General features: G+C 35.2%; 1 long non-coding RNA gene across 7 annotated transcripts; it reads right to left on the bottom strand.

The window, feature by feature from the left end:
* Positions 1-216: 216 nt before the first annotated feature.
* LOC115959668 lies at positions 217-10,230 on the bottom strand. 7 transcript variants are annotated; one of them, XR_004084956.1, is made up of 10 exons: positions 9,551-10,230; positions 9,370-9,429; positions 9,089-9,302; positions 6,453-8,536; positions 5,108-5,273; positions 3,079-3,654; positions 2,003-2,283; positions 1,465-1,574; positions 1,007-1,257; positions 217-559 (listed from the first exon to the last, which is right to left on the bottom strand). It is a non-coding gene; the product is annotated as an uncharacterized LOC115959668 (long non-coding RNA). The 7 variants fall into 7 exon arrangements; XR_004084953.1 differs by having other exon boundaries at positions 2,003-2,076; positions 9,370-10,230; XR_004084954.1 differs by lacking the exon at positions 2,003-2,283 and having other exon boundaries at positions 9,370-10,230.
* Positions 10,231-10,710: the final 480 nt, after the last annotated feature.

Here is a 10,710-nt window from a genome sequence, read left to right as displayed (position 1 = left end):
ACTGTGTGAATACGATTCACGTAAGATACGATGAGATAGTAGCATATAAATTGGAGTTGTTTGAGGAGTTCCTTATTATTCCAAGTTTTTTCTTGAATTCTTTTAACGATAAATGATGCTGCATTTTTCTTGAAATGTCCAGCTTATCACTAATAGCCTTGAAAAGAACTCTGTCGTTCAGTTCCTCACAATACAGCAAAACATTTATTTCTTTTCTTTCCGTTTTCCTTAAATGGGAACATAGTACAGCACAAGTTGGAAATGCAAATTCATTACATGGAACGCAATTAGCAGTTGCAGTGTCACTGTGTCATCAGCTTTCTTCTTGATAGTTCCATATCCATCCATGCATATAGAAGAAACTCCCATTACCAATAACGTAACCGGTCACCAGTTCATCTTTGCATAGAAGAATCAAACGGAAGTCACACAAGGACAGTCAGTCACAGACTCACAAGTCATTTCTTGCCAAAGTAGAAGAGGCAAGTCGGGTCAAAACAACAATTTGGCGATTAAGGTCCTTGGATATCCGAACCACCAACTCATCAACTACAGTCTCCTGTAAAGCCACAAAAAGAACGAGATGGACCATAAATCAAAGGTCGCATAATCAAAGAAATTATCCTGTTTGTGACCTATCAATCAATAAAACATAGCTGTTTTTCCGTAGAGTTGATCTTGTATTTATTCTCTGGAATGAAGACTTCACTTTTGGAGTTACACAAAAACAAAGACCTTTAATGTGACGACTCTATTTAATAAGCAAACGTTTTTAGCTGATGTCAGCTCTCACGAGAGAGATCTAGCAACCAGAGACCTTCATAGGAAAGCAAATGGAACACCTAATTCTAAATTATCTCTACAACATTTTTCTCATGATTTTTAATTCACCAAATTGATCAAAGTAGAGCACAGCAAGTAGTCATTTACCATTCTGACATCATGAATAACAAGTGACCATCACATATAAAGTCTTTCATTTGTGAAGGTAAGATACAGGACTTACCAGTGAGGAGATATATTCAAATGGTGTGCCATTAATAGAAGCAGCTAAATCACTTCCACCAACATCCCAAAAACCACTCTCTGGCAGCATAAACCTGACACCATAACTCAAACTGTTGCCCTTAGCAACTGTAAATGACAAAGATTATGGACCAAGATGACTCTACGCTGTAACCACAACATGATCTGCATCACCGAGTGCAGTGGCAAATTCATCTTTCAATTCTTCTAGACGTCTGCGAAAGAAAAAAGCTACCACAAGCAGAAAGTAAAATGAGTCATAATATAATAACTATGTTGACAGATGGACCTTTAGCACTAGCTCAAAGGGCCTTCCCTCCTTGTGAAAAGAAAGGTGTAGTGGGAGGTCATGGGTTCAAGACCAACCTAGTGCTTAAGTAATTTAACCATTTGGAGAAAAGAAAAAAACGTTTTTGTTCCCATTCTATGTGAGAATACCTGTAAAAATGAGGTTGGAAACTTGGAATACCACCCATATAGCCTTGAATGGGAACCTTTGACGTGCTGCTTGAAGAACTGCACAGATTGTACCAATCATCTCAAAATGTCTGAAAACACCATTGAAACTTTTCAGGTGTGGCCTTACATGACTGATTTGCTCATAAAATTGCATTCTGTAACTAAAAGTGCCATCATTGTGGCATAGAACAAGATAGCTTAACCCAAAAAAAGAGAGAAAAATTAAGAGAATATTTGAGAAACTTATGAGACCAATATCCCAAGAAACTAGAAAGTGAAGCATAGTAAACATGCATCAACCTCTAATATTTCCAATCCTCATAATCAAACTATTAAAGAAAAAATTAACTGTCAATCTGTACGTAAAACTCCATCTGATTAACTTATGATACCAACTAACATCAGAAAAAATATATATGTGATGCAAAATTTTAAACTCTGTATGAAATACAAAACAAAACTGGAGCTTTTGAACATTAAGAAATTTTTTGTAAAACTAAGAAAACATTTCCATCACTGCTAATGAATTGAGGACATTCTGAAACCAGGAATCTGTAGACTGATATCTACCTCTGGAAACTCCCAACGGAACTGCAGATAATCAAGTACTAAATTAGATTTGATGAATGTATTATTTCTTAGAAATTTCACTTTTAGAAAATCCATGTAATCAAGGCATGAATTTCTGAATTTGGATGGCATTCTGGCAGAGGGATTGAACACTCATTGCTAGAGCTGAAGCCTTTTTTCTCGAAACTGTTGTATGATTGGATGGCTGCCTACTCCTTGGAGGAATTTCTGGATTTATGTAATTTTTGTTAGCTCTATAGATTCTTTGGTTCACTACCTGTGTACAGGGAAGTCTGTTTTGCTAATGCGTTTTTTGATGCAATAAAATTTCTTATTTTACTGATAAAAAATATTTTGGCAGAGGGAATAAATCACAAGAGCATGCAAGAGATATAGCCTAAACATGCAAGTTGAAACACCAATATTTTTTTCATGAGAACCATCTTAAAATTAAGAAATATTTATAACTCTAGATAAAATTATAATTTAGAGTGACCAATTCATGCAAAAAACGAGTAAAAAGTTAGAACTGAATCCAAGAAACCCTTCCAGGAACTGACTTAGGCAGGACTGACACTGGATAATGACCCTTTTTGGTTTAAATCACTCAGTAATATTCGGTATTAAGAACAATTACTTAATAATAAGGAATAGACCCCCACCTCTCCACATTAGTTCTGTAGTCCTTTCTATTTGAGTTATTATTTTCTCCTGTTCTTTTAGCTGTTTTGGTTTTGTTATATTGCTCTGCTTGCATTGTACCTGATCTCTCAAGGCCCATATAAAAAAGAAAAAGAAAAAGGCAGGAGGGGTGGGGGGCGGGGATGGAATTACTTTAATAATTTGGCGCTTCATATCCATAGAAAGAGTGGAAGTAGATGTTTTAGATCATACATATCTTTCTTTCTTTTTGCAAAAGTTTATATTTGCTAGGCACCATTCAATGCTTTCAAAGAAAAGTGAGGCAAATCTAGAAATTATTAATTGTGATGATACATGTCAATATCAAAGAATGTAAATTACCTGCCAAAATTTGTATCACAACTTTGGAAAATCCTTTTCCAAAGGCCAAAGAAGCTTCAATATGTATGTGCTTTAGCTTTCTATAGGTTGGGTCTACATTAGGGGCAACCACAGATGTAGAAATAAAATTATAACCAACCAGTGTGTAATCACTGCCACCATGATAGTTGGGACGAATTGAGGATGCATGCAAATCATTAAGACTCGAGGTTCCATAAGTAGTTATTCAGTAATGCTCATCAAATAGCTCCAAGTTTGAAGCCAACACCACACTACTGGAATACTCTGATCCAGTGGCTTGTCTCCTGTGATTTAGCAAAGAACGTGTATCTGGACTGTTGTGTCCCTTTCAAGGAAATTCCAGAATCAGAATCTAGAATAGATAAAATCATATAAGCAGCATTCATGAACTTCTTATACAGCATTGGTGTTGCAGCATACAGATATGAGGAAGCATTTTGGGGAGGAAAGCTTGAGTTTATAGTAGGTAATGGTAATGGGACTCACCATATTGTGGTGAGATGCCAGGCCTTAATCTTTGAAAAAGGTCATATCACAATCCGAGACTCATACCATCTATGTGAAGCAGCAACGTGTAAGTTTAGTTATTTATCATTCGTACATTCTTGTTTCTTATGCTTAATTTCTCAAGGAATTTAAAAATTCTAACTAGATGCTTATGCTGATAAACGAAAATGATCTTTAAATGAATGGGACCTTTGTAAATAAAATTATTAGTATTTGTCAAAAAAATTTCTTTGTTTGACTTAGTAAATTGCTGACTTTGAATAGATACTGCAAACCATTCACCCTCTTGTCCATATAGACTGAACAGATGAACACTATCAACTCAAAAATTCTGTAAGCTTAAACCTCTATGATTGGGTAATTAGATTTGAGAGGAATTTGATTAGTTATTGCATATATATATATATATATATATAAGACCATAGCACAAATTTGGGTTAGCCATGAATTGTGTAACTAGTTTTATTTATATATTTGGTAAGAAATCTTGATTTGAGGTTTTTGGCCTTTTGCACTGAAAGTTAAGAGTTAACTGGACCAAATCCTTGGTTTTCCAAACAATACAAGCCTTATCACAAACAAACAAGAATTATGTACTTGCATGGAGAAATTAGAAATAAAACTATCAATTCCCCAGAAGTTCTAACTTAGTGCCATAGATTATATCCTTAATAGGACAAGTGGGCAATGGATACCTGTCCCCATATATTATGAGATGTCCACCCACCTTGATTAGATTGACGAACCTCCTGAAAGTAGATTTAATGGCTTCCTAATGTTGAGAGCATATATTTAATCAGTCTAAACTATGCCTACGAAAATACAGTCTTGTAATATTAGTTTCCATGCATAAAAAGCTTATCAATCAACATGCCTTATCTTGAAAGATGTCAACATGCTCCCAGTCCAGATCGATTACTACAGCTATGTTAGGTGATAATCCCAAGAAACAACCATCATATTCATCAGCCTACCCTGAAGATAAAGTGCATGAGCATAAAGTTGCAATAGTCTAGAAACAGACAGAAAAAGTTGCACTGATCATATCTGTACCGTCCGTACAGAAATGTGGAGTGGGATCCAGTAATGATGATGAAACACCAATCCTTTTTCATTAATAAATTGCTTCATCTTTACACAGAGATTCTGTTATTTGACAAATGAGAGAAATTTGAATTTTGCTACTTTCAGGCAGAAACTGTGAAACAAAATTCTTCATCAATTCATAGAAGAAAAAAAAAATCATTCTTACAATAACTTTATTAGAGTTAGCATTCTTATATGCAATGTTAATGTTCATACAATAAGCAAACAATTTCATAGACATCATGAAACTACAAAGGATAGCTTTGATTATTTCCAGCGTCTAGTGATATCATGATAAGTGTTTAACTACAGAAAACAAGCCAATCGACTAATGGAACCAAATGCAAATGTTCAAAGAAAAGGAGAAAGCATTAAGAGAACTCATCAGAGCATATGGCCAAACAATAAAAGATACCTATATGTGTAAAATTCAGCTCTACTGCAGAGTTCAAAGTAAAGTGGATAACTGTGGCACACGTGCTCCAATTACTGCTGTAAGATCATCGCCCATTGCTTTCAAAACATAAGCCAGCATACTTGCTGTTGTACTCTTGCTTGCAAAAACAATAATGTGCGTACTCCTTTCAAGGTAAACATAGATTAATAAGTGTGGTAACTTACTAAATAGGATAGAAAAAACATGCTAGCTTGTTTTCTTGTTTATAACATCTCACTATCAGAAGCATACTCAAGCAAAATAAAACATGCTAGTTGCTCAATTCAACTTATTTGCAGTATTGAAAGTTTGTTGTTGGAAATTTAAGCAAGCTAGTAGTAACACTTAATTGAGACAGGAAGATTCAATATAAATATGTAATAAAAGTGATTGATTAAACTTACATTCACAAACCCATTTGGTTTGTGTGTAAACTAACCAATTAAAAAAAAAATCTAAAACAATAATGATAGTTCCAATGTTTACACTTTTCGTAAGTGCAATCTTGGTCTCCGATTACAATGGAAACAAAAGCAATATTTAAGCTAATCTTCGTAACTTGGTTGATTCAGTACAAAAGAAAATCTATGGCTCTAGATCCACAAAAAATTAACCAAGCAGCAGTACATCATATATTATGGTGTAATAGAACAGAGAGCAACTACTCAAAAGTCCTATATTAAATGTACAAACTGAGCTACAAGTTACAACATCAATTCTAGAGTTTAGAGAAGTCTGTATAAATTACAATCTGTATAAACTACTGAACTGCAGCCTATAATATGATTATCATGGCTACCACTAACAGCAATAAGCTTGTAGCACCCCGTTAGCCTTGCTAGCCAATAATCCTGTTTGTGTCTGTAAATAAGGGAAAATCAAGTAAACCAATGCTTTATATTTCATAAATTGAACATTAAAAAATTCCATCATCTGCCTAGTGAAACAAACAGTTAGTCTATTTGAACTACAAAGTTAACCAATCTACGAATGCCTAACACAGGAAAGTACTTTTTTTTATTTTGGATTGGTAAGATACACATGCACCTGGTGGGTCTTAAACCCACGACCTCACTAGTCCACCTAGCACTTGCAAGGGGAGGAGGTGCCAGTCGAGCTAGAGATCATTGGCATTGGCAACATTGGAAAGTACTTTTACAGATCTAATGAGGAAATTTCAAAGCAACTTTTACTTTCGAAAGCAGATCATAGGATTCCAAATGTGAATACGCTGAAAAAGAGCCAAAGTACTTACACAACAAAAATAAAAAAGAACTGTAGCCAAAAAAAAAAAATGCCAAATTTTACAGATTGATGTACTCACACAGGCACTCCAGCAGACTTTGCATGCAAAATCTCCACATTGTCTTGAGGAATAGCACTTGAAACAACAATCACATTAGGTAATCTTGGCCCATCACTCCCTTTAAAATTCAAACCTGAATGACTCGTAGCTGTCCATGTGGCTGCTCCATTTAATATCTGAGCCACTAACCTCAAAACCCTATAAACAATTCACACTAATAATATTCAAGTCCTAAGAAATATTCACTTGTAACACCTTGAAATTAACAACAAGCAACACAATTAGGCCCCATCAAACATGTTTCTACCAATGACAAGATTTTTGACAATGTAATGAATAAATTTGGTTTCTGAAAACAAATTCATTTGAATTGTAAAACAAACAGAACAAAACAAAAACCAAATTCCATCTATTTTATTTGGACATAAGATGGGATATAAAATTTTCATTCTTTAAGCTTTCACTATCCAGTACCAAGGTCCAAGATACAAAGAATTTTACTCTACTACTTATCAAAAAAAAAAATTTACTCTACTAAACACAAAATGATTCTATGCCTTAGTTTAAGTTGAAACAAAATCTGATGGAAAACAAAGGGAGTTGGACAAAGATAGTACCAGAAAATTCACAGCGATGGATTTTCCTGGGAAAGTGACAGACAGGTCATTTGGAAGATCCGGTTTTATCTTGAACTTCCATTTTGACACACAACAGTAACATTTTGAGATGCGCTTGTTTGGCCAGGAATCTCCTCTGTGATGTAGCTTGTAATGCAATTGTACACCTTTGAGTGCTGCTAGAATTTAGGCATTACTTTTCCTTTTTCAAGGTAGAGATTCATGTTCAAGATAAATATTGGTGTGGGAATGTGCTTTAAGGGGTTGTTTGGAATGGGGAATATGTTTCTGTTGCTAACTTACCACAAATTTGTTGGCTTTATGCCACATGAATACTGAATATGTTTTAGGCTGATCATGTAATATATCATGGGAAGGAGTTTTTAACTGCAGACACCTTTATTCGATTTCTATGCTATATCCAGTTAAACTTTTAATTATTTCTTATGATAGTAGGATTGAGCTTTGAAATATATTTGTAACATTGAGTAGAGAATATCAATTCTTCTCAATCCAACATCAAGGAATAGCTTGTGTTGATTGCAGAAAAATGATTTGCATAAGCAGATCTTCATTGAAAAACACACATGCTAACCTTGTCACCGGTAAGATACAACAATGATAAAATATTAATCCAAGAAGCAAAATGTGATATAAGTGGGCTTTATTGTTTAAAAATCCTGTGAAGTGAGAAGAAATATGAGATGACACAACACGAATTCTTCTATGTTATGTATTCTGCATTTATTTTGACATAGTCACAACTTAAATCGCATCCACATGCTTGCCTGCTTCCCAAGCCATCACCTGTTTGGAAGAAGATATGAGGCAAGACAAATGCAATGCCACAAGACTAGGAAAGTTAACCTCATCAAAACAAGACCAGCTGGTGAGAATGTTTTATTCTTTTGGAGCCATCAACTGTTGGGTAACGAAACGTGAGTTGTCAACCACATACTAGAGTAAATCTCAATTTTTGAAGATGGCAGCCCAATAAGCAATACTAAATTCAGCTAGCGGACTTGTTCACTTTAAGAGATAACACATTGTTTTCGAAAAAGTGAAGTAGCTATTTAAATTGTTTTAGAAGAGAATTCATTTATCCTAGCCCTTCAACAACCAAGCAAATCTGCAGCATAAGCAGGGATGTAAGCCTAACTGAACTGTTTGGATTTAGTTTATGGACTAACATACTATACTAATACTAGTATTCATTGTGCAAAGAAAAGTTAGCAGGCCGAATTGCAGATATATTTTTTTTTGGTGGTATTTTTTACAAAATTATGTCGATCCCACCCTCTAAGCGAGTGTGATCCCTTAGCTAGCTAATATTAGTAGACTTGGTTTTTGAATTCACTGTCAATAGAGAGCAAAAGTAGCATATTGACGCTTCATGCGTACTTCAGAAGCTTACCAACTGATATAAGAATTTCAACTGTATTGTGGGTTTCACCAGCCTTCCTTAGATAGTTACTTGCTGCAGCTCTGAAAGGATCACCAATTACTCGAGAGAATCAGAGATTGTTTAGGTACAAGGTGAGGAGATATTTGGAAAACAAAAAATGACATGCTTAAAAGGCAAAGTGCACACACAACAGGCATGCATTCACACAATAAAAACTGCACGCATATCTACAAATACAAGAGTCCTCTCCCTTAAAAATTCAGTTAGAAGCACACTAGCTTGGGAAAGAGACAAGGCTCTTGCACTAGCATCTGGATGATGTCTACATCTTGTATCTATCAAAACTGCAACTAGGATAGCAAAGTTGATTACATTTTTTTACACAGAGCAACCAAAAAAGCATCATATAGAAAATTTTCAAGTGTCCCCATGATGTGTGACAGGTAACCCCCAACTCCCCTTCCAAAAAAAGAACAAGAAAAGAAGAAGATTATGATCTAGTTCCGCAGAGCACTGGAACTAATTGATGTAAACTGGAGTGAGGAGAAGAAAAGAAACACATGAATGATCAAATCTTACAGAGAAATGAACTAGTTCTTGGTTATATCTAAAAAGTCAAGAGTTAGAATTACCTTTTGAATGAACTAATTCTTGGTTTTATCTAAAAAGTCAAGACTTAGAATTACAGGTCAAACGGTTGTGGTTCCCCAGCATCCATGAGCAGAATGTCTCCTAGCAATATTCGAAGCTTGTTCTGGTGGAAAGAAATCCCTGCATAACCTGCAGCAGCAGCAATGCGCTTCCAATTTGGATCTCTGCCTTTATACAGCACCCTGCTTAACAAAACTGTCGGCAGATTAGACTTAAAAATGAGGTCTTGGAAGGATTGTCAAGTTTAAAAATCATGCCTTACCAAGTGAAGAAGATGCCACCAAGCGCGCAATCTTTGCTGCTTCAGCCTCACTGCCTGCACCTGTCACAGGCACCAACATATCCAAGGTAGAATTGTATAGGCTGGTCACTTCTCTAAAATCATAGCATATTGTTTGAAATCAAAATTGCACCACAAAATTATTTATTTATTTGTAAGTTACCTACATACCCAATGGATCACCCACGACGGCACAACCTCACCCTCCAACCCATTAAGATAAGCTTCAAATTTCTGCGTTCTCATTCTTTGTGAAAGAATTATACTTGTCCATAATGTTTTTAAGCAAAAATGTATTTACCACCACACAAAAAGCCCAAAATTTATATCCAGATTTAGATCCAGCAAGTGATGCAACGCAATACAACACTGTGAATACCTCTAATTCCCCTAACAAAAATTTTAAACTTTAAATCTCAATCTTTTGGTACCATTTAAAAAAAATTAGTACTTTTCACATTTCCCTTAGCTGTAGGTTCTTTTAAGTTAATAAACTTTTTTTTGAGACAAGAGAGAGAATTTTATTGAATATAACCAATCAAGCCATAGCCAAAACAGTGGAAGAAAAACTACCAACTACAAAATCAAACCCAGTCAAGCCGAGAGCTGAATTCAGGTGTTCTGTTGTGCAGTCAGAAGCTTCTGGTATTCCTGCAGGTAACGGATAGCCCCATTCAAAATAATCTTAATTACCCGTTAGGAAGAAAGTACAAAAAATAGTGCTCTGCAAACCAAACACACAAATTTTATTATAATAATTTTAAAACTTGCTGCTATTACAAAGGAGGATGAACAATAACTACGCTCATAACTAGAAACAAACCAAACTAAACATTCTTGGAAAGAATGTTTAGTTTGGTTTGTTTCTAGTTATGAGCGTAGTTATTGTTCATCTTCCTTTGAAATAGCAGCAAGTTTTAAAATTATTATAATAAAATCATGGAGGAGTGCCATGGTTGAACATGGTAGCCTGCCATTGTTGAGAGAGGGAGAGGATGAGATGTGTAAAAACAGAGAGAGAGAGAGAGGGGTTAAGGTGATTGAATTTTTGAGTGAGGTATTGAATACCATACAATGCTGATATTTTATAGAGAAAATACCCAACCAACATTTCAGAATACCATCAATATGTTAAGAGCAAGCCAGTAATTCACACAAACCAGGGTAATTCAAACGGCTAGTTTTTTATTACAGATGACTAACGGCTAGTTTCATCCGACGGCTTGCAAGTGTTGTCTCTGAAACGGTGCCGTTCTATTTAAGTGAGTTGAGTGTTGTCATTAAGAAGGAAACGATGTCGTTTGGTCAGAACTGGTATTAGCT

This window comes from Quercus lobata, chromosome 9 (genome assembly GCF_001633185.2).
Source record: "Quercus lobata isolate SW786 chromosome 9, ValleyOak3.0 Primary Assembly, whole genome shotgun sequence".
NCBI classification, from domain to species: Eukaryota; Viridiplantae; Streptophyta; class Magnoliopsida; order Fagales; family Fagaceae; genus Quercus; species Quercus lobata.
The sequence above is the reverse complement of the archived record's forward strand: the minus strand, read 5'-3'. Positions and strand labels throughout refer to the sequence as shown.